Source organism: Aethalodelphis obliquidens, unplaced genomic scaffold, assembly GCF_003676395.1.
Source record: "Aethalodelphis obliquidens isolate GAN/ISIS:26980383/991018 unplaced genomic scaffold, ASM367639v1 scaffold34, whole genome shotgun sequence".
NCBI classification, from domain to species: domain Eukaryota; kingdom Metazoa; phylum Chordata; class Mammalia; order Artiodactyla; family Delphinidae; genus Aethalodelphis; species Aethalodelphis obliquidens.
In genome coordinates, this window is record NW_020837978.1 from 10,856,731 (window position 1) to 10,884,244 (window position 27,514).

Genomic DNA, 27,514 nt, shown 5'->3' on the forward strand with positions numbered 1-27,514 from the left:
CAAAGAGGAAAACAGTAACTTTTTAGTGGAGAAACCGAGAAGACTGAACTTTAGCCAAGTGATCAAAGTCAGCCTCACTGCTAATGGAACCAACCAAGTTCACTTGCCTCCTGATACAGTGGGTGAGGGGGACACATCTCTTCTGTGACATTCCTGCCAAAAGTACATAATCTGAATCTAAACCTGGGAAACGTGAGACAAATCCAAATGGAGGAACATTCTGCAAAAATTTCAAGTTCGTAAAAGACAAAGAAAGACTCTAGAGTGATTCTAGTTTAAAGGAGACTAAAGAGGTGAGACAGTTAAATGCAGCACATGATCCCTGAACCAGAAAAAAAATTATTTTGCTCTGAAGGACATTATTAGGATAAGGTCTATCAACTAGGTAACATTATCTGAATGATTTGGGGGCAAAAGGACATAATAACTGCAACTTAGTTCAGAAAGAAAATTATATCAGTATATCCATGTCTATATCTATACATCTGCATATCCGTCCATCTAGAGAGAATGACAAAGGAAATGTGGTAAAGGCAAATGTTAACATTTGGGGAATCTGGGTGAAGCTATCATGGGAATTTTTTGTTCTATTTCAACTTTTCTCTAAGTCTGGAATTATTTTAAAATAAAAATAAATACCACTCAAATCCCTTAGGACCAAGCACTTGTGGCCCATTTTCCCAATAGCTGATAAAATGTCATTTTGTGCCAGCAAAGTGTCAGCTTCGACTTTCTTCTGAAGCTTTACTCCATCCCTTTCCCAAGTCCCACTTGTTCCTCTTCCAGCTGCTTGGCGTTTGTCAGCCCTGGCCTTGTCCCAGGCTGTGAAGGCCCCCGCAACCAGGCCTTCCCATGGTGCCCATGTGGACAGCCCCCGGGATGCAGCCTCTGCTGGTCTGTGTGGGGCTGGGGCATCTGCAGTCTAGCTCAGGAAGCCAGGTGTTGTCCTGGCATCTTCTGCCACCATGGCGACAGGGGGCTGCCCTGGGCTGCTGGATGGGAGGAGGAACTCTGCTCCAGTAAGGATCTAAATATAACACTGAGGGAAGGAGGTGAGAGGGAAGTGGGGGGAACATCTTAGCTTTTCCTTCCTTTCCAGGAACAACCTTTAGAAGTGTTTTAAAGAGCTTTTCTTCCTCATCATTACTATCAGATGTATGTTCTCCTGGGTTTCTTGGTACTTCAAAAGAATTAATCTTTCCCTACTAGACTTCACAATATCCCCTGTCCCCTACACACACACACACACACACACACACACACACACTGAGAATGGCTCCCTACACAAGACTTCCCTGGGAGTCCATCTCAACCTTATTACTCAGCACCCAAATTTGCTCCCCTGGGGATTTGGTCCCAGCAAATCCTTCACCTCCAGAAAGAGAGAAGGAAACTAAACAGCAACGGTTCAGTGTACATCTGGGTCCAGTCACTGGTCAGCAGCACTTAGTAGGGCACCAGGTGTGGGCAGAACAATGCGGGTTTCCCGGGAAATTATAAGCGCCCAGGGTAAAGTATCTGTGTCTGATTCTGTCAGACACATCGTAAAACCTTGGAACTTATGTGCTGATGGTAATTGTCCTTCACAGTTAGCTGTCTCTCCTTAGGGTTTTCAATAGGGCATTCATTGAAGGTAGGAAAAAATATACATTGATGTCCCTGAAGGGAAATAAATGGAACACTTCGGACGTGATGCCAGACGGTGTGGTCATCATGCCACTGTTCTACATGGATTGATTTGGGCAGTGATGCAGAACTGCCAGGAGCCAGCCCTCGGATACCCATGATGAGAGCTTCAGCGGGTCACCATCTGGACGAGATTTGGCTTGAGATGGCGTTGGGTAGCACCGAAGGGAGCTGGAGGGATGGTCGAGTCTGGGAACCTGCTAAGTCATGAGGTGAAGCCGATGGCTGGGGGCTGCTTGGTCTATAGCAGAGACGAGGGGCTCACACACCACGCACGTGACATGCCATCTACTTTGGAAAGTAGAAGGAAGACACCAAGGGGCCAGAGATGTCACAGGGAATTTATGAGGGCCGTTGTTTTGAAGGGACCTTTCAAGAAAATGCTTTTCCTTGAAATGCTGAGCTCACTTAGAGCTGTGAGTGAGGGCTAGCAGGGTCCTCTGCCCCGGAGAATGGCTGAGGATGGGGACGGACACCCCACTGGAGGTAGCCAACTGCAGTGGACTTGGGTGAAGAAATGCTGGGAAAGAACTGGGTTCCTCCTAAGGAGCAACAGGGTGGGGCTGATGGATGATTAATGCTACGTGACTTACTGTGATGCGTTCTCAGGATGTTGCCCAAATCTTTTCGTGATCTGGGTTCATGTGGGTCTCTATCCTGACCATTCATTACAGCAAGATGGCTTGTTTCAAAGCCTGACGCAGAGCGCTGCTGGGGTTTGCATCTGAACCGCTGGACATCATGACATCCTATCTTGGTGCCAATAGAAGAAGATGCTTTCAGAGACTGTGACGAAGTTTCACTTTGAAACCTTGTTTTGAAAGCCCTGGGGAAGGATAGATCATCTCAGGGCAAAATGGAAAAACTGCTAGTGTAGCTAGCTAGTAAGCTAGATTTTGTTCTCAAAGTTTGGGACCAAGGTTTTCCTGGTAAGCAACTTGGTTATCCCCAGAGAGAGGTCAAGCATTTATCCAAACTGCAAAAATATCAAGAAAGCAGGAAACAAAGTGAGTTTAACTTAAAAATATTTCACAGTGTTCAAATAATCTGTCATATGTTTTCTCATGTCACCCTCGCAACAGTCTTTGACAAATGTGTACTGTCTTTCAACAAATATTTCTGAATGCCTCATAGGCTGTGTAACTTGGGATAATGTGGGGGAACAGACAGACATGGTCTCTGCTCTCACAAATTTAGCCTGTCCTAAAGAAGAATACAATAATTATAAATGCTACTTAATTCCAAGGTGGAATAGCAATCTCTTTCTTCAATTTTACTGAGGGAAAAACTGAGGCTTACTGAGGTTCAGGGATAATTCTTCATGTCCAGAACTAAAAGAAAAAGCTATTGCCTTTTCTATTCTGTCATTCTGTTTCTTAGGGCATATAGCTTCAATTTGACTATTTTATTAGATAACATTTCTTTGTCACACAAAAGTAAGTTCAGGAGAAAATTTGCAGTGTAAAAATAACTAATATTATAGGAATTTATTAAATCTAGACAATTTTCTCCACTTATTCTATTTCTGGCCTATTTTTGTTGTATCAGTAATTTCTGATAAAATATCAAGGGTTCTTGTTTCCATTACATACAATTGCAGTGGCACTAAAACCTGCAGACGGCACAGCTAAATATAACTTTGCAAATCTATCCTTTTCTACCACACGTTGCCAGTCCCCAGAGTATCCTTACAGAGAAGATTCACAAAAGTAGATTGTTTTACTCCTTGCTGGCTACGCAGTGCCTAGAACGATGCCTGACACATAGTCACTAGATAAATGTTGAATAAATGAATGACTGGTCTCTCTGTTGTTTTAAGAAAAGAAAGCCCTATGTTTTCCTTCTTTCTTCAGACAGAACATGATCTTGAATTTCATGAACTGCCCTGATTATTCACTTGAACCTATACAACCTATAAAAACCAATGTCAAGGTGAAATTGTCTTAATCCTATACATAAAATTTCAATTAGCCAAGCTAATTAAGGAGGAATGATTTCCAAATAATTCCAGAAGCTAATAGTAAAAGAACTGTTATAATAGGATATCCCAAAAGATCTTTCCCAAAAGGAATGGTCTAGTTGAGAATGAGTCCAACTGTATATAAACATACTTGGAATCATCTCGAAGCATGTTTGACTATGTGTTTTTAATACGGATTTTGTTTTCATTCAGAATATAGAGTCAGTATTTTCTGTGATGACAAAATTACAATTTTGAACATTTTGTTTCCACTAGGGGAGAATAAAGGTCTGAGTGAAAAGGTAGCAGCCAAACAAAGGAGCGTGGAAGGGGAAGAGTTCCAACAGCAGTCGGACAAGATCACTTCAGGCAGAAGGTAAGTGAGTATGTTTTGTGGCCTTTCCAAGGAGTCTGTGCTTCAAAGTTGTTTTGCATCATCGTGTCATGAATGTTTGAGCATGTACATGGAGCCCTAAATTATCACCACCTGGCGTCGGTCCACCCAGTGGCACATTCCTCTTGTCCAATGATGCCTTAGCTCATGGTGTACGGTCGAGTCACTTGGAAATCCAGAAAAAGGACTGGATCAAGTCCCGTGCATGCAGTGATTTGCCAGCCCTTGTAGCATCAGACTGTGGTTAGTTCCACTCCTAGATCCCTTCACTACATGGATGGTGAGTTAAGACATTTGATGATGTTGAAGCCTCATGTTGTCTGTTCCTTCTAAATCCAAGAATTTGTTCCACCATCGGAAGGGTATGCCTGATGAAAGACGGGTCAGAGGCATCTGAAATGACAGGCTGTATTTAGCAGAATAATCCTGTTTTCTTTTATTTATTGCCCAAAGAACTGAATGTTCATGGGAAAGAATTTTTAGGCATCCTAGTATTTGTTTCTGGAATGTATTTTTCTACATATGGTAGCATGCAGCATCTGCATGAAGGATGGTAGACAGAAATTTTTTACTGCAATTCTTCATTACAAATAGGAGAAAACTGGAGGACAGAGAGCCTCAGTAACTTATTCAAGGTAATCAGATTCGTTCGTAGCCAAAGCTAAAACCCAGGACTCAAGATTCCCCGTATTTCACAGATGATTTCATAAGAACATGCAGACATTCCAAATCAGATTCCTCCCTCTCTCCCAAGCTCATTCTTCATTTGAGTATCATTTGTTTTTCTGGAACTAATTACAAATTTACAGTTTAGGCACCAAGCCAAGCCCAACTATTATGGCTTCAGGCTCTGTTAGGGTAAATATAAGCAGAGATGTTCTGACTACGCTCTGTGAAGCCTCTTCAAGGGTCACAATGCAGATGTGTGCTCATGTGAGTGTGCACGTATGTTGCTCATGTGTGCATGTGTGGTTGTACGGATAGGGACGGGGCATCCTCTAACTTTGACAAGATTACTTCCTTCTTTACCTACTTACCTATTGGTAAGATTTTGTTTAAAAAACAACAAAAAATGTCTGTGGTGTCAGACATTCCTGTCACACACATCAGCATGTCCTGTAGATACTTTCTCCTGAATCCAAGAAAAAAACATTATATTTTAATTGTAAATTATTCTTTATGGTATAGGGTCTATATTGCTGAGACTTTGGTAACTTTGGGCTTTTTAGTCCACAGGCTCCATTACCTTACGCAGTGGTGGGTTTTTATTTGTTCACTTACTTGCTTGTGCGTCGAATGATCAACAAGGCTAACAGACATTTTATATACAGATTCATTTTATCTTTTATGTGTTACTGAAAATCCAAACTTTACAACAGAGCGATATGTTAATGCAGAGAATTTATTAGTTGAGGCCACAAGCCTGGATCCTTCCGAAAGAACACATCAGATAAAGCCACATCAGGATATTACTTTTGATAATAAATGTGCAGAATGGACCATCCCTATGCCCATCTGTAAAGCTGGGTGGGATATTGTGGGCATCCCCCCTCCATCCTTCCACACCCCCAACACACTTTTTATCCTGAAAGCACATCCTCACTTGGTGGAATAGAAAATGTGGAAAGTGTTAGGACTGAAGCTGCAAATTCAGATAAAAATGCCTTGGTGTGTGTAGCTTATTCTTAAGTAAATAATATACCTGAAGGTATCTGAAAATTATCTTTTTTTCATAAACATATGGTTTTGTTGGCTCTGCCTCAAGGCAAACAACCATGAGACAGATAGTACAGAGTTCTTATTAGATGATTTGCCGTAACAAGATAGACTAATTAGCTCTTTCCTAAGAGTTCAGTTTGATGTTGGAGAGCCCGTGAGAGCTGTGGAAGCTGAGGGGAGAGAGGGATGTTACTGAGGAGGGGTGCCAAACAGAACTGGGTGGGACACGAAGGGAGACATGCTGAAGACAAACTAAGCAAGAGGCATAAAGGGCTTCCCTGGTGGTGCAGTGGTTGAGAGTCCGCCTGCCGATGCAGGGGACACGGGTTCGTGCCCCGGTCCAGGAAGATCCCACATGCCGCGGAGTGGCTGGGCCCGTGAGCCATGGCCGCTGAGCCTGCGCATCCAGACCCTGTGCTCCGCAGCGGGAGAGGCCACAGCTGTGAGAGGCCCGCGTACCGAGGAAAAAAAAAAAAAAAGAGGCATAAAGACAGATGGCCAAGAGGCGCATGAAGAGCTGTTCAACATCACGAATTATTAGAGAAATGCAAGTCAAAACTACAATGAGGTACCACCTCACACTGGTCAGAATGGCCATCATCAAAAAATCTACAAACAATAAATGCTGGAGAGGGTGTGGAGCAAAGGGAACACTCTTGCACTGTTGGTGGGAATGTAAATTGATACAGCCACCATGGAGAACAGTATGGAGGTTCCTTAAAAAACTAAAAATAGAACTACCATACGACCCAGAAATCCCACTACTGGGCACATACCCAGAGAAAACCGTAATTCAAAAAGACACATGCACCCCAATGTTCATTGCAGCACTATTTACAATAGCCAGGACATGGAAGCAACCTAAATGTCCAATGACAGATGAATGGATAAAGAAGACATGGTGCATATATACAGTGGAATATTAGCCATAAAAAGGAACGAAATTGAGTCATTTGTAGAGACTGGATGGACCTAGAGACTGTCATACAGAGTGATGTAAGTCAGAAAGAGAAAAACAAGTATCGTATATTAACGCATGTATGTGGAATCTGGAAAAATGATACAGATGAACCAGTTTGCAAGGCAGAAATAGAAACACAGATGTAGGGAACAAGTGTATGGACACCAAGGGGGGAAAGCGGGGGCGGGGAGTGAGGTGAATTGGGAGATTGGGATTGACATATATACACTACTATGTATAAAATGGATAACTAATAAAAAAAAAAAGAGGCGTAAAGAGCTAACATTTGGAATCTGAAACCATTTCATTCTTGACTTGCTCACTTGCAAATAACCCAATAAAAACGTATAGGATTCTTAAAGGCAAAGATTGTGTCTTACCAATTTCCGCATGTCTAGTGCTTAATATAGAACCAAGCACATTGTTATCACTCCTTAAATGTTTATTGTTTTTAAGTAAATGAACGAATGCTTAATGCACGCATATATATGTTTCTCTACCAGAGAAAAAGATTTCCTTTTTTTCTTTAGGTTGATGCATTCCATGGTATTATATATGAAATGAGATGCCCTTTTAATCTGCTCTGCATGAAACTGACCATTCTGAACAAAGACATTGGCCTTCTCTGAATTCTGATGCTCTTAGAAATTGAGATAAATATTTAACCATCCCTCCCTGTGCCCTTGTGGATCTGTGTGGAATCCTTGAGCTGGCTAATTGAACATTAAATGTATAAGTTAAACTACTCATCTCTCAGTAACAGAGGAGGATAAACTTAGTACAAAAAGAACATTCTTCTTCCTCACCTGTGAACATAAAGCAAAACAAAAATCTGCAAGTGTATTTTGAGATAGGTTTATGAGGAGCTTTGACATATGCATATGAATTTGATGATGAAGTTTTGACATTTGTACAACTACACACTCATAAAGTTGTATCAGAAACTCTTTAAAAAACAACCACCACCATACATACATTTTGCTGTTTTTCTGGAAAAAAAAAAATAGGTACTCCTAATCCATGGAGTTTCCATTCACAGAAAAAGCTGTCAGGAAAGAAAACGTCAGCCATAGAAAGGCATTCTATTAGGGAAATGAACCAAATCAGAAAAGGAGAACACTATTCGCAATTTAACCAGCCAAGTTAAACATGACACGATTAGAGCCAATCTTTGGGGACCAAGTTAGTGGTAATTGTGCCTTATTTAACTTGGCCAATTAAAGGCTGAACTCTTTTCTAAATTGGCTATTTTCAAAGCAATCACACCTTTGCACTCAGAATTTTTTTCAGCTTGCCATTTTTAATTTAGTATTTGACTGCTTAATAGGTGTATGTGTACATGGACCCGTGACTAAATATTTGCACATAATACAAAATTAATATGCATTTGTATTGGGCAGAATGAAGGATTTCTTATTATATTAGGCTTTTAAACCAGATCAGGGTCATATATGTTTTTACATGTCCAATAATTTCCAACATCTGAAGAAAGTAAGCTGTGAAATATATTGCCTAAGGGCAGATTCCTAGAAAATAACTATTGTAACTTGGAAAAAAGAATAACCTAAGGAATGAGGGTTTCAATATGTAGAAAAAGTAGAGAAGAGGACAAAGTGTTGGTTTTTCTACCAACCATAAGTGCATCTTCATTTACTTTGTACCATGAGTCAGTTAATATTTATTGAAGGCTCTGTGCAGAGAACTGCTCTTGACTAGATGATTCCAACCAAAGCCCCAGAAATTATCCCTGACTCAAGAAGCATCTACTCTTAAAAAAAAAAAAAAAAGGAAGAAAAGACCCAAATTGTGTGGGAGCATAAATACAAAGACTGAAAGCTCGAATCAGCTTCTCAGCTTTCTACACTGGGATAAAAGTATTCATATACGTTAGTGTTAAGACTCAAGACTCAGAAAAGGAGAAAAGAAAACAGTTGAGGGAGGCTTCCCTGGTGGCGCAGTGGTTGAGAGTCCGCCTGCCGATGCAGCGGACACGGGATCGTGCCCCGGTCCGGGAAGATCCCACGTGCCGCAGAGCGGCTGGGCCATGTGAGCCATGGCCGCTGAGTCTGCGCGTCCGGAGCCTGTGCTCCGCAACGGGAGAGGCCACAACAGTGAGAGGCCCGCGTACCGCAAAAAAAAAAAAAAAGAAAACAGTTGAGGGGAGGAGGTCCTCATAGCTCTATGAATTGAGACTGACGGAATTAGTCAAAAAAAGTTTTTCTGGGGAAATCTAGTGGAATAAGCACTGGAAGAAGAGTAAGAGGCTCTGAAATGAAAGTAAATGACTGAAAGTCAGCTTTGTAGAACAAAACACGGTAGGTGCTCTACACTAAAACAAATCTATCTTCCCAATGCCTTTAGGAATTAAGGACATATGTATTTTTACATAAAGTGTGGATCCAAATACGTAGACTAGAGTAGACTTGACTTTTCAAGATCTAAAACCATTTTCTGCCTAACAGAATGAGTAGTTGCTTAAGAATTTCAATACCATGTTGTATGCATTCTGGTTAATTTTACAACCAGCTTTTCTACACACACTTTCCATTCTTTGTGGAGATGGAAACCTTAACGCTGTCACCTGTTTTGATCAACAGGCGGAACTGATGACAAAGAGAGGTAATCGGAGTGCAGGGTAAAGTTAGGGCAGAAGTAAAATGAAAACTCGTACCCCGAGGCCACATGGTGGGGCTTGGTGAGGTGAGCTGGAAGGAACACTGGATCCTTGGCTTCTAGAAAAAACGAGCACAAGGCTCTTTCCTTGCTTCCCTCGGGTTGGGGGTGGGGTGGAGAGAACTTCACCCCCCCAAAGGAGGTGTCGTTGTCTTTGGTCACATTTTGTGACACTTGATTGGCTGACATGGTGGTGGGTGTAGTGGCTGGAGGCGTCGCGTGTTAAAAGATGCGTCTGTCCCCTGTTCGGCTCCTCTGACGTCATCCCTCTCTTACTATCGATTTTAGATGCTCTTTCTTCCCCCACGGAGTAGACTCCTGGCTGGCTTAAGAAAGCCTGGGGCCGAAGACCTAGGCCAGCATGGTTCAAGTGTTGGCCGGGGTTCCTGCTTACTCTCTGGCTCTCTCTGGACATTTGAACTGGCCTTTCTTCTCTTCATAGTGATACAGTCTGAAGACTTATGTTTGGGGAAAAGAACAAAGGACAGCAGGCCTCTGTCTGCTATGATCCTAGGTAGAGCTCACTGAGACAGGATCTGGTCCAGCCCTTAGAGGTGCATTGTAGTGGAGAGGCTGAAATCCCAGCTAAAAACAAAGTGTTTAACTTTGCATATCATTTCTCCATGCACGTGTTTATTTTGGGGACCTTGTGTAGAGGTGAGTCTACTTGAGGACATAATTTGCATATTCTAAAACACAAACACTATCAACATACCCCGGTAAACTAGCATGATGATCATTCTTTAATGTCGCTCCCATCTATAGTCTCTAACAGGCATGGGCTCTACAGGTGTCTCCTACACCCTGCTCTGCAATCTTGAGTGAGGTGTTTTTCCAAAAGATTTTAGTTTCAAAGTTAAAGCTCAATGGTTGGTTAAAAAGAACCTTGGCCTCTTACCATATGACATAGCACTTACCATTTGTTTTTTTGGAGACACAGATTGAGCCCTGACTGCACGTAAGGTATCGTGAAGAGTGTTGAGTTAACCCAAATCAACAAGTCACGGCTTCAGCCCTCAATCTGGGGAGAGGCAGATCTGTTTAAAAATGGTCCCTGGGACTTGCCTGATAACCCAGTGGTTAAGACTTTGCCTTCCAGTGCAGGGGGTGCGGGTTCGATCCCCGGTCGGGGAGCTAAGGTCCCACATGCCTCACGGCCAAAAACCCAAAACATAAAACAGAAACAATATTGCAGCAAATTCAATAAAGACTTTAAAAATGGTCCAAAACAAAAAACTGTCCCTAAAAACAATCGTAAACAGATATACATGAGATAGTCAATACAAGAGACAGCACAGAGACGGAGATCGTGAGTTGGTTGAAAAGAGATTCTCCGTAAGAGAATGAACTTTGTGACCAGTAAAGGGAAACATTGAAGAAAGGAAAAAACAGCGGAGAAAAGAAAAGATAATGGCACATAAAGGGAAATGATGTCAAATAAACAAAAGTATTGCCCTTTAAATCTTTCCATTCTGTTAAGAATTGGAGTGGAGTAATCATAAGAAGAGTACAGTAATTTTGTCTTTTTATTCTGATGCATTGACATCTTGGGGCCATGCTGATCCTGGAGAGCCTGCCCCTCCCAGGACTAGCTAATTCCTAGAGATAGTAAAGGACTTTCCAGCCAGCTCACCTGTCATATGCAAACCAGCCACACCCCACACCCCCAGCCATCTCCTTTATGGGCCGCTATCACACTCTGGGCCGCTATCCCCTGCCTTAATCACCCCATGGCCAGTGCAATGGATGAAATGTTTGTGTCCCCCCAAAATTTATATCTTAAAATTCTAATCCCAGTGTGATGGTATTTGGAGGGGCTTTTGCGAGGTAGTTAGGTCATGTGTGTAGAGCTCTCATGAATGGCATGAGTGCCCTCATAAAAAGAGGCCACAGAGCTAGCTTCTTCTCTTCCTGTCAGGTGAGGACACAGTGAGAAGTTGCAGTCTGCTCTCACCAGCACCTGGCTGCGATGGCATCCCTCATCTCAGACCTCCAGCGTCCAGCGCTGTGAGAAAGAAATGTTTGTTGTTTAAGCCACCCAGTCTATGGAATTCTTTTATAGCAGCCTGAACTAAGACAGCCAGGTACTAGGCAACTAGGGACAGCCCCTATGCCTCAGAGCCCGCTGCAATCATGCAAACTAGACAATCTAAAGCTTGTTTACCCTTCCTCATGCATTCCTTCCCACAAAAACCACCATAAAGGCTTTGCCCACATTTCCCCTTGCTCTCTCTGCCTCCTGACAGACCCTGGTGCTCCCCCCACCCCGTGTGCCCCCTCCTGCCCCACCCTGTTTCTTGGGAACTGTGAATAACAAGCTGTCTTTTCAATGGCAGTTACCTCCTGATCTGTTGCCCTCAGCATACCTCAATAATAATAAAACCTACTTTTTAAAGCAGTGAGTTATATGTCAATGGAAGATTGTAAAAGGCCACCAGGAAAAGAAAACACAAAAAACTAAAATCTCAGCAGAGAAGGAAGAGTTTAAAAGTGCAGCTGGAGAAAGTGTGGGACAGAGGCCAGGTGGGAGATGCCTGAACAACACGGCCCCCTGTGTCAGCCACCGTGAGTGGAGGGAAAGACATTTGAAAAGTGCATCTTACGCTGCAGAGGCAAATTCAGCTTGTATACTTCTTTTCTTGCCTTTGTTTTATGTGGTTTCATGTTAAGCACATTTCTATCCCTAACCTTGCAGTCAGGATGCTGGCAAGAGAGCTGGCAGGCATATTTGCACTGTATTTCAGATATCCCTGAAATTGCTAGGATAAAGAGAGGGTGGTAGTGGGCTAGAGAAGAGGACCCCAGCGGAGGGGAGAAGAATCTGCTGACAATGGAAGCTTCCTGCTACCTGTCACTCCACTCCACTAATGCTGTCTTCATCTACTGAAAAATTAAATCTAAGCATGCTACTCTCCTATTTTAAACACTCAGATGTCCACCGCTACAGTGTTCGGCATAGAAATATGTCCACGATTGAGTTGGATCCTACCTTTCCAGTACTTTCACCCAGTGAACCTTATTGAATGTTCAGTGTCATGGAATTTCTCACCACTTCTTGAACAGACCATGCTTTTGTAACCAGTGGAGCGCTAACTCAAGACCAACAGAGAAATGGGGAAGTAATCCGTTATTAAGAGATGGACAAACCCCTGCTTACGGAAAAGGCAGGGCTGTCTGATAACAGCATGATTGGAAAACATGGTTTCCTTTCAGGGCTGAATCTGCCCTCCCTTTCATCACAAATAGCTGACTTATGGCTTAAATACTCAGGGGCACTTGAGACAGAGAAGGATGTGGCCAGACCTGCAGAGCAGATGACAGATCCCCTTAAGTAGCTGCCTGGGCACAGCTAGTGGCCTTCTTTACCTACTCACTGGCCGAAAGGGGAAGAGAGAGCTAGCAAGACGGCCAGCCTGCCTAAACTGTTGATATTTGCAACAAGGAGGCTGGACATGCAGGAGTCAGGACTTGCCTACATGGCTCTTCTAGTGCAGTCAGCCTGCCCAGGGCTAAGGCACGGCTCAGGGAATGTCAAGTTCTGATTCATCGGATGCAGAAGGCATTTGTATGTATAGTTCTCTTCCTCCAGTCCAAGTCTGGGAAGGATGAAAGTACTTCCTTTGAAACATGAGAAGAAAGAATCCAGAGTTTTTCCATTATCTTTAGTAAGTGGACTCTTCATTTTTTTAAATCTACTTTCCCCCTTGGTCTCCTTCAGGACGGGAACCACATTATCCATCAATGCTTAACACAGCAGGTGGTTGGCAACAATAAATTTCCCTTTAGTGAGCAATAAACAAATGAGTAAATGAGGGATGAACAAATCCCAGGCAGTGAATGTACCTATATAAACCTTTATTTATTTTATTTTATTTTTATTTATTTATTTATTTTGCGGTACGCGGGCCTCTCACTGTTGTGGCCTCTCCCGCCATGGAGCACAGGCTCCGGACACGCAGGCCCAGCAGCCATGGCTCACGGGCCCAGCTGCTCCGCGGCATGTGGGAGCTTCCTGGACCGGGGCACGAACCCGTGTCCCCTGCATCGGCAGGCGGACTCTCAACCACTGCGCCACCAGGGAAGCCTCATAAACCTTTATATTTTTATTATAAAGTCCAAAAAAATAAGCCGTAACAATAAAGATTTCACATATATGATGTTGTTAAATCCTCAAAACAATCCTGGGGGGCTTCCCTGGTGGCACAGTGGTTGAGAGTCCGCCTGCCGATGCAGGGGACACGGGTTCGTGCCCCAGTCCGGGAGGATCCCACATGCCGTGGAGCGGCTGGGCCCGTGAGCCATGGCCGCTGAGCCTGCGCGTCCGGAGCCTATGCTCCGCAGCGGGAGAGGCAAAAAAAGGGAAAGGCCCGGGGACCAAAAAAAAAAAAAAAAAAAAAAAGTCCTGGGAAGGGAGGTTATTCTCATTTTTTCCTATGAGAAAACTGAGGATCAGAGAGAACATATTAACCACTTAAATGCACGCAACTAGTGAGTGACAGCACTGGGACTGAGAGCCCAAACCTTCTGGTTCCAAGTAGACAATTCCAGAGCTGTCCGGTAAGTCTCATGGAGAAACTCATCACAGGAAGATAAGAAGAGAGCTAGAGGGGGAAGGACAGGAGTGTGGTTTTCAGATTTCTCTGTGCTTAAGAATGAATGGAGGTATGCTTCCGTCAATATTCAAAGATACAAGTAATGCCTACGAGTCACTAAGAAAGAGACACAGAATTCAAAAGAATGAGGGGAGAAGATATGAAGATGTAGTAATAGAGAAAGATTCTCAACCTTTCTAGGAATCAGGGAAATGAAAATTGGATGGATGAGATGTTCTTACACCCAATATTGGTAAAAATTAAGAAGTTTGATAGTTTCAAGTGTTGGTGAGACCATGAGGAAATGAAATGGGTACCATTGTACACTCCTGATGGGAGTATAACATTGTGTAGCCACTTAGGAGGACCGTTGGCAGTTTCTATGAAAATTTAAAATGCATGTTCTTTATGACCCAGCGTGGTCTAGAAGGTGGATTCTGTGTATCTCAGGACATGTGCCAGACTCATTCAGTATCAGGGAAAGTACGGTAACTTCTATTTGTGTGCAACTGTACACCATCCTTTTAAATTTTGTGTTGAGAATCTATTTTTGCGGAGGGTGCCATGGAGCACCGCCTCGATGCCCTTTCTAGCTGGTTCCCCAGATGGCAGGAAGGGTGACTGCCAAAGGCTCATGGCTGAGCGGCTCCTAGGGAATTGCCCTTGGCCCAGGGGAGCTGCTTTGCCCATCCTGGTCAGCCTGTGTCCGACGACTGGTCAAGCTGGGGGTAGAAAGACTAGCCCCTTACCTCAATTCTAAATAGCACTAAGGGGCCATCCAGCCCTGAACTCCAGGGACCAGCTGAGTGCTTGCTGGTAACTGCATTGAGCTCACCTTCTCTCCCCGGTAACGTCCCAGTATGCACAGCTCAGAGACTTGGTGTCTGTTTCCTGGGGAGCTGACCTAAGGAGGTTGTATAATGCACAAATGAATACAAAAGCACACACATATAATTTACAAATATTTAAATGCACATATATTTTGCTGAATGCTCAAAGATGTGCTTTACGGATAGGGTTGCCCTGTCTACCTAATATTCGTATGTTGAAGTCCTAACCCCTCTGCCCAGTCTCTCAGAATATAGTCTTGTTTAAAAATAGGGTAATTGTGGATATGATTAGTTAAGATGAGGTCATACTGGAGTAGGGTGGACCCCTAATCCAATATGACTGGTGTCCTTATGAAAGAGAAATGTAGCCACTGAGACACACACACAGGCAGGAGGCCCTGTGGAGGTTGAACTTGTGCAGTCACATGCTGAGGAGCTACCAGAGTCTAGGAGCGAGGCCTGGAAAAGGTCCTTCCCTGGCACCATCAGCCAGAGCACGGTCCTGCTGAGACCTAGATCTCGGACTTCTAGCCTCCAGAGACAATAGGTTCCGTTTTTTTAAGCCACTCGGTTTTTTTGTTGTTGTTGTTTTTGTCTTTTGTTACGGCAGCCCCTGTGAATGAATACAGTGCCTGAGAGAAACAGTCACAAATATGCACAGGGATATATTCTTTGCAAATTCATAATAGTGAAGCAGAAAAAAAACAGTATAAACAATGTAAATGTTTATCAGTTAACTGATCACAAATAAAATATGGCATATCCATGCTATGGGTATTTAACCTCAGTTTAAAAGCTTGTGGTAGGTTTCATTATATTGACATAAAACCTTCAGCAATCACTATTACTGAGTAAAGAAAGGGAGAAGTTGAATGACATGTGCAGGACAAAACCATTTAATTTATGTTTAAGAAATGCAAAAGAATACTCTATCCTTTGATACATCTGTCTGTGGATATGAATACACAGAACAATGACCAGAAGGATATGGTCAAAACTTTTGACACTGTTTGCCTCTGGGGTAAGGGTGAAGAACCGGGGCATTGCTAAAGGGATTTTTCATCAGTAACATTTAACTTTTAATAAGAGAATATATTCACAAATTTTCTTTGTAATTAAAAATGAATAAAAACAAGCAAAAAATCATCAAAGGGAATGTAATGTGGTATCCTAGAACAGGAGAAGGACACTAGGTAGAAACTAAGGCAATCCAAATAAACTCTGAGCTTTAGTTAATAATAGTGTCTCTATACTGGTTCATTAATTATAATAAATGCACCATAGTAATGTAAGATATTAATACTAGTAGAAGCCATGTGCAGAGGGTTATATGGAAACTTAGTACTATCTGTTCAGTTTTTCTGTAAAATCTAAAATATAAGATCATTTCTAAAAAAACTCATGTAGAGCCCTTGAGTTAGAAGAATGCAGATTCCCAGGCCCCAGCTCTGGAGATTCTAATTCAGTAGGTCTAGGGGGAAGCCCAGTAATTTTTGTTCTTATTAAGCACCGTGAGGGGATTCTGGTACTTTGAGTTACTAGGGGCTAGAAAAAAAGAATCCAAGAAAATCCAACCATACCCATTGGGTTAACAAAGCTGGTACTTGAAGCCTTTTCCCAGGTTGGACTGGGAGTTAGGAAGGGAAAGAGGTGATGCGGAGCGTGTTTCTACTCTGGGGCGGCTGGTCCAGGAGAGCGGAACTCCCTGTCGTGAGGTTGGCCCCTGAGGGCCCCCGAGGACCTGACAGCCGATGGGCAGCCAGCCAGCGACGCAAGGAGCAGCCTCTGCCTTCCCATCACCACGCTTTGGCGTGTGGTTAGTTCTCCGGCTTTTAACTGTATTTTGAGAATAGTGTTATCAGTAATTGATCCTCCCAATTCAAATGTTTTTCTTCCAGCTAAAATTTTTATGAGTGACCTGAAAACATGGCGTATTTGGCTACCCTCCCACCTCCCCACTCAGGCACTCAATTTATCATTCCGAGTTCTAGTTCCCTTAAGACAGTACACAAGCACGATCGTAACGGTTATTGTAACAGATGGTAGGTGTGCGTTAACGTGGCCTCCACCACTGGCTTGAGAGGACGCTGAGCTTCCTCATCTTGGTAAGCAAGGGTGTTTGGCCCCATATCGAGCATGTTATTCACTCATTCATTCATTCATTCATTCACTTATCCTCCCAGCGTTTGTGGAGAGGCTATCATGTGTTCAGTACCCTGCTAGGCGCTGGTTTGCCGGCTGTGAAAAAGATGACAGATTTGTCCTTAATAAAACTGGTTATTGTTAGTTGGACTGAATTGCCCCTCCCAGTCTCTACAATCTGATGAATGAAGTCACAGTAAAGCTGATAAATTATTTCAATTGGAAAATAAGACACTTCTGTGACAATGTTTAACACGGACGGACTCAATTACAAGAGTAGGCTTTTAGATATTCCTCAAAACAGCCTATCTTGAAGACAAAGATTTCCACTGTTCCTAATACCAGCATTAACCCTCCTGTTTCCAAGTCGTGTGAGTGCTATCAGAACCTCCCCACCAGCCTCCAGAATGGCGCAGCCCGATTTGCGGCCCTCATGGCCAGAGAGTGCCTGGGGGCACCGTTACCAACATCATCATACATATGGCTTTGGGGACCTCCAGCCCCATTTGGGGAGAAGACACTGAATACACAAGAACCTTTGCCTTTAAAGCACTTAGAATAAAAACATCATCTGTACTTTTACTCATCATGCCCTTAAAACTGGAGGAAGTTGGTAACCAAAAATAAAGCCAGAAAACTAAGGGAGGAGGAAGCGTATTAGAATATTGACCTGAGGATCATTACAGATGTGGGGCACAGCTGGAGTCTATGTGAACTTTGCAGAAGCCTGGGTGTGGGAAGGAGAGAAGAGGAGGAATAACAGAAGGAGGAAGGTAGAAAAGGGGCAACAGGGCTGGAGTGGAAAGGGTGAGAGATGGACAAGGGGTAGCAGACGGAAAAGGGAGTGAGGGTCAGCACTTTTTGAGCACTGCAGTCACGTGGCAGGTAATGTACACACACCTCCCGTTTAATCTATACAACAGGCTTTGAGAAGAGAACACCAAAGTGCCCTGGGATGCACACTCAGGTGGCCTCCCTACCCGAGGCCACGGCCTTAACCGCTGCAGGCCCTGCCCTACCGAAAGGCAAAGAGGACAGCAGCTCAGCCCTCTTTCCGTGGGGGATGGGGCACCTGCGGGCAGGAGAACTCTGCAGTCCAAAGGGTCAGCTCCAGCCAGGTGTCTGCCAGGGACTTGCGATCGTGCCCCGTGGAGTCTGTGCAGGGACACTGCCTGGCCTCGTATTTTCCCAAAGGCTTTCACTTAGGAGAAGGGCCTCAGCTAGTCTACACAGCGAACCTTGTGCAAACTTGAAGAAGTCACCCCACTGGGTGGACCAGTTAGAAAGAGATGTCCCTTCCCTGGGGTCTGTGACTGCAGCCCCAGGCAGGACACAGGGTTCGGGGTACCCAGGGCTGGGCTCTGTTGTTCATGCACAAACTGTGCAGCCATCTTTGGGGCTGGTAGGGCTCTGAACGAGGGAGCGAGCAGGGCCCAGGCATCCGTCTGGGTGGAAGGGCAGCTCGCGTTTTCCCCACAATGTAGAAAGTAAATTGTGTCAGGCAGCAGCCGTCCTCTTTTAATATCGGGCATTGAATTACTCAAAAGAGCTTTGACTGGGAAGCTGGTTCTCAGCACTCCTATTAATTGAATAGCCAAAGCATAAATTGGCTTTCAAAAGGTAGTTAGAAATGCATTTTATCCTTTAAAAGGAAGGCAAAAAGATGAAGCGCCAACCACAAATCTTCCCAACGGAATTACTCAGGAAAGGTAGACAGTAGCAACAAATAGTAAAACCTTTGTATTGATAATATGCTCCTCTGTGAGGGGTTCAAAGCCTCTTCCTGTATGTTTAAATATACTCACGCCTCTCAACCTGCCTGTGACGTAGGGTGGGCAGGTATTATTATCCCCATTATTACAAGAACTGATGCAGGAAAACGGAATGCCCGGCATGAGCTCATATAACACATCAGCATCTGAGAGAGATTAGAATGCAGCCTCACGATGGCCATTCCAGACAAGATGGTGTTGCTGGAAAATGACACAAAGTGGCAGAGTAGCAGCCAGGGTTTAAGACCCATGTTGCTCACGAGTCTGTTTTGGATGACCATGTGCTTAGCAGCTGAAATGAATGGTGCTCCATTTATTATTATTGATAAACATCCCTGTGCCCACATCACGGAGACGTACTTCACTGCCTAGCCCGGCACAGGACTGATCGGCTTCCAGCAGAAGCAGGCAGGGCAGGGCTCAGGGTAAGCACACGACAAATGCCTGAATGACTGATTGGGTGTTTGCCCGTTAATAACAATAAACATTTCTTTAGGAGTTTACTGTTTGCGGGGAACTGCGCTAAGCATTTCATCTTTCAAAACTCTCGTGACAACCTTGTGAGGAAAGTATCATTGCCCCCATCGCACACAGATGTCAGAGGACCCATCCAAGTCCGTGCAGCTGGTTAAAGGGCAAAGCTGAGACTTGCACTCAAAGGCCCCGCTGGGCTCTAAAGACGGGGGTCTAAACCACTCTGCTGTGCTCCCTCTGACCAAAGTATGTCCAAAATTTAAACACCGATCCTTCTTCACACCCTTGCAAATGCTAACAAATTCTGCTGTGAATGAAATCAACTGGATTAGTCAGGGTTCTCTGGAGAGACAGAACCAACAGGATATATATAGACACATAGAAGAGTGTTGCCAAACCAGACCCGGGTCTGCCTGCCCCCTCGTGCAGTGAAGCCAATCTCCTGACACCAGATTGTTGTGAAGGAAAGCACAGTCTTTACTGCAAGGTGCTCAACATGGGGCCAAGCAAGAAGAACAGGCAACTCATGCTCAAAAGACCCAAACTCCCCAGTGGCTTTCAGGGAAGGGGTTTTAAAGGGAAGGTTAGGGGTGTGTGTGGCAGGGAGCCTGATCTGCTCGGCACAGCTCTCTGTTCAGTTGATGGTGAGGTAACAGGGTGATGTTTTGGGAATCTCAATTACCAGCTTTCTGGCTCCAATCATTCTGGGGTCTACGTGCTGGTGGTCAGCATGCAGTTAACTTCTTCCACCTGGTGGGGGGTTCAGTATCTACAAAACAGCTCAAGGACGTGGCTCAGAATATTATCTACAGCCCTCAAGGAGGAGCTAAATGTCCTTGACTGTGTTTTATGGCCAAACTATTATTATTTTGTCTTGCTTAACTGTTTTACTTTGTTTCTGCATTTTGTTACTTCTCTGAGTAAATTTGCACTTTGGAACTTGGGGAAGACCTAGAAAGCTTTTCTACAAACAAGAGGCGAGGGACACGGGGGTCTGTCCCTAGGGAGGTCCTGCAGGGTCCTGCTTGGTTACAAGAGTTGATTTATCCAGGAATTGGCTCACGTGGTTATGGAGGCCAAGAAGTCCCATCTATGAGCTGGAGAACCAAGAAAGCGGTCCTGTAATTCTGTCTGAGTCCAGAGGCAAGGGAAACAGGAGAGCCAATGGTATAAGTTCCAGGCTGAGTCCAAGAAACCCCCAAACCAAGAGCATTGATGTCCAAAGGCGGGAGGAGGTTGATGTCTCAGCTCAAGCAGAGAGAGGGAATTTGCCCATCCTCCACCTTTTGTTCTGAGTCCTCAGCAGGTGGGATGATGCCCACGCAAACTGGTGAGGCAATCTGCTGTACCCAGTCTACCCATTCAAATGCGAGATACCCTCATAGACACACGCAGAAATAATGTTTACCAGCTCTCTGGGCCTCCCTTAACCCAGTCAAATTGACACAGAATATTAACCATCATATCAATTTAATTCCTAGCCAAGATTTTTGGGGAAATAGACTAGACTAGACTAGATAGTATCAGAGTGCATCTCAGGCAATAAAGGTAGTTATTGTTTTGTGAAACAGTTGTTTCAAATGTGTGTGTGTGCACATGCGTACTACTGGGTGGTGACATAAAGACTATTTATTGTGGGTCATTAAAGAAAAGCTCGAGAAGCACAGATTCAGGGTCCCCTCTGCCCCTCAGTTGCCTTAAGCTTCCCTTCTCCCCACTCACGGCCACTTCGAAAAGACCCCTGCATCTTGGAACACACCTCGGTGGTATCGGTGATGTGTTTGCTAAAGATGGACAGCAAAAACTAGAAATCTTCCTTTCAGCTCCACTCGCCTCCTGGGTTTTTGTTTATTTCATCTTTTGAATTACATGTGGGCCTCACGTTGCAGGAGCTGGTGGTAGGGTCTCTGTGATCTGACACTGATGGGGCAAACCTGGAGTCCACCAGCAGGTCCTGTAGGGTCAAGGAGGAGCAAGAGAGGCTAAATAATTAATAATTCAATAACTGAGGCTTGGAGCAAGCTTGGAACTTGCAAGAGTGGAAGAACTTTTAAACCTCTCAACCAAGGCCATCAGGGGCACAGGATTTGTTGAGTGAATTTATATCTGAGTTAAGCCAGCTGAGAGCATGAAACACACTGTGAGTTTGATTCAAAGGTGTGTAGAGTGTGCCCCAAGACTCTCTCCCCCACTATAGGCATGTTTAGTGGTACATGGGGACCATCTGGCCCCTGGGCTGCAACAGAGAAAGAAGCAGAAGGTCCCACTGGGAGGAGGGTCTGTAAGGGGACACTCCTACCCCCCAATCCCATTTTCAGAGTGCCCGTGGTGGCAGTAGGGAAAGAAATGTGAATATACCAATAATGGACAGAGGCTGGGATGGGAAAACAGCTAGCTGAGCGCAGTACTTTCCCTCCCTCTGTCTTCGTCTGCTTGGGCTGCCATAATGAAACACCATGGACTGTGTGGCTTAAACAACAGACATTAATTTTCTCACAGTTCTGGAGGCTGGGAGTCGGAGATCAGGGAGCCAGTGTGGTCAGGTTCTGGTGAGAGCTCGCTTCCTGGCTTGCAGATGGCTGCCTTCTCCCCAGGGGCCCACATGGTGGACAGAGAGTGAGCTCGCTCTGGTGTCTCTTCTTATAAGGACACCAATCCTATCAGATCAAAGCCCCACCCTTATGACCTCCTGCAGCCTTAATTCCTTCTATAAAGGTCATATCTCCAAACATAGTCACCTCAGTGTTAGGGCTTCAACATTTGAATCTGGGCGTGGGGCAGTTCTGTCCATAGCACCCCCATTTCTGTACACACCCTGACACTACACTGACCATCTGTCCTTCCTTCCCACTAGCCAAGACTCGAGGAGCCCTGCCATCGAAAGCAGGTGTGATGTAGGTGGAGAAAGTAGTTACGGAAGTCAGAACCACCCCCATTTGCAGGGAAAGAGGCTCAGCCTGGTGTGCTAAGGAGAATTACCCGGTTCTGTTGTGAGTTTCCTGCCGGTTTCCCATCCGACCAGCCATCCTTTTGTTTTCCCTGTAACTACTAACTACGATGGAAAATTAAAATAAACCCCTCCCATCATACACATCTCCAGAGGATACGATTATAGGGGTCTTTCAGTCTCTAACTCACACGATTCGTGAATGCTTGCATTTTTAACCAATGTCATGAATGACTTTGTAATTAAAAAAGTAACACTTTATAAAAATAGCACAAAAACACTTTATAAAAACACACAGTAAAAGCGCAGGTGACTCACTGAGTAAATATACAAGGGTGATGAGAGCTCCTGGCTCACGTCCTATAAAGTGTTGTGAAAGGGTGGGATTTGGGGAAAGGGACACCTCTGAGGGGGCTCTTTTCCAGTCTTCTACGTTCAGAGGGGAGAGTGAAAAGATTGTTTCTCTACACAAACAGAAAGCCTGAGAAACAAGTTAGCTGTGTGTTTAAAGGTAGTGATGCAGCCCACCTGCATCTAGAGTGGAGGCACTCTAGGAACTTCTAGAAGCTTCATGATTCCTGGGAAGTCCTGTCACCTGGTTAGGTCGGGAGCTACCGGCACCCAGCTCCCTTTCCCACCCCACGCAGGGTGGCTGAAACCCGTGACTGCTCGCAACCTCGTCCTAAGTACGAACAAAGCATCCTTTTCGTTTCCAACGCCGGGGTGGGAACTGCAGCCCTGGAACGCTGAAAGGGCTTTATTAGAGCCCTAAGTGTGGGTGGAGGGAGGCCGCTGGGCCTGGGCTTTATTAAACCGTAGCTCTTCCCCACTGGCACCTCGTTATGGCCAGGGCTATTGTGAGGTTGAGGGGAGAGATCTCAGAAGGAAGGATGAGTCCAAGTACAGGAAGAGTAGCTTCTGCTCATCACCACACAGAAAAGCTAAGGGGTAACAGTCGCATAAAGTGCACACGTCACAGAGAGACTCGGGGACCAAGCCGGGGTCACTGGGGATCTGGGCCACGCTCGGCTGTAGCCACCACTTGAGCCCCATGTCTGGAAACAGGGCTCCCTTGTGGGTTTTGAGAAATGATGGAGCCCTGGCTTTAAGGGGCCTCCTTCCCACAGGGGTTTCCAGTACTTCTCTGTCAGGAGCTGTGGATCCTTCCAGCAAGGATGCCATCAGCAACCCAGGCAGGCCCCTAGTTCCTGAGATGTTCTCCTGCAGGAGGAAAATCTTCACTTTGCTGGTGGCAGAGGGGAATTCCACTTCATACTTTCTTAAGGTGTGAATGAGCCTAGGTCTGTGGAAGTGCTTTGTAAACCGTAAACGGTCCAGCAGAGGAGGGAACACAGAGGCATTATGGTTTCTCAAATAAGGTGTGTGGATTTCCCAGCCCTGTTTGCGTCTGAACATGTATGAACTCTTCTGACCTGCTCTCAGTGTGGGCTCACTCATTGCTACAAAATGCTCCCTCTGCTTTGGTTTTAAATTGCTTTTTCAAACCCAAGCTCCCAAAGAGGGACATGATTTAAGCAGTTGCAGAAGGTGGCAGCTTGGGGAGGTGGGAGGGACGGGTTGTGGTGGGGTTGGTGGCTTGGGCATTACTCTGGTCTCACTGGGAAAGGGCGCCGAGCCCCTCGGGGTTTGCCCCAGGGGTACCTGCCCTCGGAGCAGGGCCCTGCACTGCAGGCTGTGCCCTGAGCCTCTTCTGGCTTGGGTCCCTAGTGGAGACAAGTGGCTGTGAGAGACCTGGGGAAGAGTCTCTCCTCTATCGAGACTGGACAGTGCCGTGACTGTCCCCCCAGGACTGGAACAGCCCTGGACCCCAGGGCCTTATCTCAGTTCCCTTGAGATTGGTGGTGAGTAAGGTGTATGTTAGGAGACCCAGGCAGATGGAGCCCTTAAAACCACAGACGAAATCATGATGAAGGTGAGAAGAGAAAGGAAGAGGGATGGCCAAGATCAGAAGCTGGGAGGAGTGGGCGCTTCACATTGAGCCTGAGGACAGATGTGCAGGGTTTGCTTTGATGTGGAGTTGCATCCCCTCTTTGTCAGAATGTGATGCTGTAAGACAGGGCACCTCTATGGTAAACACCATTCTTGTAAACCCAACAGGACACCTATTGCCACAATATCTTCTTCTCTCCTTGTCTCATTGATTATTTATGGAGCTCCTAGTCTGTGCCAGATACAGTACCAAGCAGTTAATAAATATTATCACGTACAACCTTCATAAAACCTGTGAAATAGACATTTTAATCCAATTTTATAGTTGAGAAAAACTAAGTTCAGAAAAGGTCATTGTCTTGGGCAGGTAGGTGGAAGAAGGCCAGGATTGGAACTCCTTTTCCTGAGTCCCTGATCTTTCTGCTTCTGTATATTGTCCCTCCTTGTTTGTTCTCTTTCGTTGCTAATTGGCAAAAGGTCATGATGATCATCATTATCTTTTTTTTTTTTTTTTTTTTCGGCCGTGTGGCTTGTGGGATCTTAGTTCCCTGACCAGGGACTGAACCCGGGCCCCAGCAGTGAAAGCACCGAGTCCTAACCAGTGGACCACCAGGGAATTCCCCATCATTGTCTTTCTTAAACTAATAAGATTTGAAAGTGCACACTCAAACTTTGTTCGTTCAGTAAGGGCTTATTGAATTCCTACTGTGAGCGAGGCACCATACTGGCATGGAGACACGTGAGCCAGGAGCCCAGAGGGAAAGCCCATCTCCCAGTAGTGTCTTCTCCTGATATATTGCATCATCACCACTCCTGTTAGGGTTATAGGGTATAATCTGAACAAGTGCAGGCCAGGAAGACTTAGAGCTGCAATTCCTCTCCTGAACCATCAGAATCATGTGGATTTCTTAGGAAAATACCTGTAGGTAAAATAGAGATTTCTGTAGTAGCCAGAAACCTGGGTCGTGGCACTAGCATCGCAATGTAAGTAAGCTGTATGACTCCCTGGGCCTCAGTTTCCCCATCTGTCCAACCAAGGGCTCAGGCCACGTGATCACTATGTCCTTGTCAGCTCTAATATTTCATCAATTTAACTGAGTTTTCCACTTCAATCCACTGTCTAGGTGAATGAATCCTGAGGCCCATTTTGAAAATGTGAGCTGTTGGCATGTTTTTCTCATCCCCAAGCCTTAGGTTCTCCTGGTGACATATGGCTTAATCAGTTGTTTTTGTTTCTGCACCTGAGTCATTTGTCATTTGCAGATGCTTTATCTTTGTCATGGTTGGTAATGTTCACTTCTGTAAGAGTGAAATCTAGAGGTATACTTAATTACGAGCTATACATTTCCTTTGCAAAGCAACCAACAAATGAAGAAACTGCAAATTGAATCCTTCTTTCAATGTAGCAGAACTGCTTGCATTATTAAGAGAGAATAGAGAGTAGATGCAACATATTTTTGTTTGCTAAATATGCATTTTGTATAACCAGATTATTTTCACGTGAGATGAAAGAACAGTATTTGAAAATCTACTCAAGTTGGTACAGTTTATTTAAGATAGGGGCCAGGCACAAAATTTTTTTTTTTCCTAGAAACTTCAAGAAAGTCATTTTTCTCTTCCTGGTGATTCGTTGATTGTCAATGGCTATACTCATTCTGTGCCAATGGTACATATGATACAGTATCTAATCCTTAAACAATCCTTCAAGAACAGCTATTGCTGTGTCCATTTTGTGGATGGGGACAGTGGAGTTCAGGGAAGGTATGCCATCTATGCAGGTTCATTTGGATGGAAAGTGGCCGATGTGGGGTTCAAGTTCATTTCAGTGTAAACCCAAATGGTTACACTTTCTCTGCGTGGAAGGGAGCGTATCCATACACATACACTGCCTGGAAGGGAGAAAAATGGACGAATGTCCAGGTAGTTTAAAACATGCCCAGAAATAAGCAAGGAGAAAGTGGCTTCTGTAAGGCTTTCTCCACAAAATCAGGAGGAAGAGTGGGCTAATCTCAGCGCAGTATGCCTTTATGTGAGTTAGTAAAAGGTACCCTTTCCTGGAGGGTGCACCCTCACATGCCAGCGGCTTGCTGTGTGCAGGAGGGCTGACCTCCGACCCCTAGTGTAGGGAACCCTGGCCTAAGGAACACTCTGCACATCACTACCCTATGGATGGAGAAGGGGAGGTATCAGTAAGACGGGGCGGGGGGAACCAAGAGGGTCTTGGAATGGCTGGAAACCAGAAAAGGATGGCAGTATTTATTTTATGATCTTCAAATATTTATTCTTCTCACTCGTTCTTTCTTTTGCAAATAGTTTAGTGCGCAGAGGGAAACTCTTCTTATGGTTGAAGAGGTTTAGCTTGATTTCCAGATGCCAAGTCAGTTAGAGTGTGACCACACTTCCCAGAGCTGGTCTGGCTGAAAGCCAGGGAAGAAGTAATTCAGGGTTCTTATCGTTACTACATTGTCCCAAAGAAAGTTCAAGGAGTCTTATCTCAGAGGTATTCGCTTTTAATAACTAGGCTGCCCGTCTGATAACGTGTTCCTCGGACTGTCTGCTGTCTCTCCATTTCTCCATCTCCTCCACTTTCTTTAGCTCTTCTAGGTCTCTGCACAATCCATCTGTGATGTTCGGGCTTTGATTAATCATAGTAATAATACTGTAATAATAATCCAAAGATAGAGATGAAGGAGATGAAGGAGGAGGGAGAGGAGGGAGGGAACTCAGTCACATGGACTAAACCTAGGTCTGTTGCAAATGGGGAGGATGAAGGAAGAAGGGGATGGGACTAAAGAGGAGAAAGAGTTATTTTCACAAATAGGAGGCCATTTTGAACCTCAAGGGACAGACCAGAAAACTCAAACCGTGAAGTGTTTCCTCTAGAAATTATCTTGATGGTTAAATAATAGTACCTAACATTCGTAAAGATGTTGCATTTCTCACATGCCATCGCATTTACTAGTAAGAGCAACACGTACTAGTCAGATCTGTCAGATATGTGGTAACAGATGCCCATTTTACAGGTGAGCAGACTGAGGTTAGAGAGGTTGAGTAAACTGGACTTGGCTAGGGACAACTCCGTCTTACCACTCGTAGAGTTTTAGCAACTTGGGGGCAGGGCCCAGCCTAGGATTTAACACTGATAGGTGTTTCATAAGTGTTTGCTTTAGGAATAGGTGAATTAAGTTATACATTGGAAAAATAAGTGAATCTTTTTGCAAACATAAGGGAAAAGTGTGTGTGTGTGTGTGTGTGTGCGCGTGCGCACGCTCACACTATGACAAGGTAGTGGGGAGGGGAGTAGGAGGTAAGAGTTGTGGAATCTGGGGAAATGGGCCCATCTGTCTGCTGCTTGGAGCACCTCTTATAGATCAGAGAGAGAAAATCATTGGTGACTTTTGGCATCAAAATGGG

General features: G+C 44.7%; 1 long non-coding RNA gene across 3 annotated transcripts in view; it reads left to right on the forward strand.

Annotated features, from left to right (window-relative positions):
• Nucleotides 1–27,514, forward strand: part of LOC113631764 (uncharacterized) — a 193,006-nt gene that overhangs the window by 102,126 nt on the left and 63,366 nt on the right. For all 3 annotated transcript variants that reach the window (XR_003437560.1, XR_003437558.1, XR_003437559.1), the window contains exon 3: nucleotides 3,923–4,022. This is a non-coding gene — a long non-coding RNA (uncharacterized LOC113631764). The remainder of the gene's footprint in view (nucleotides 1–3,922; nucleotides 4,023–27,514) is intronic.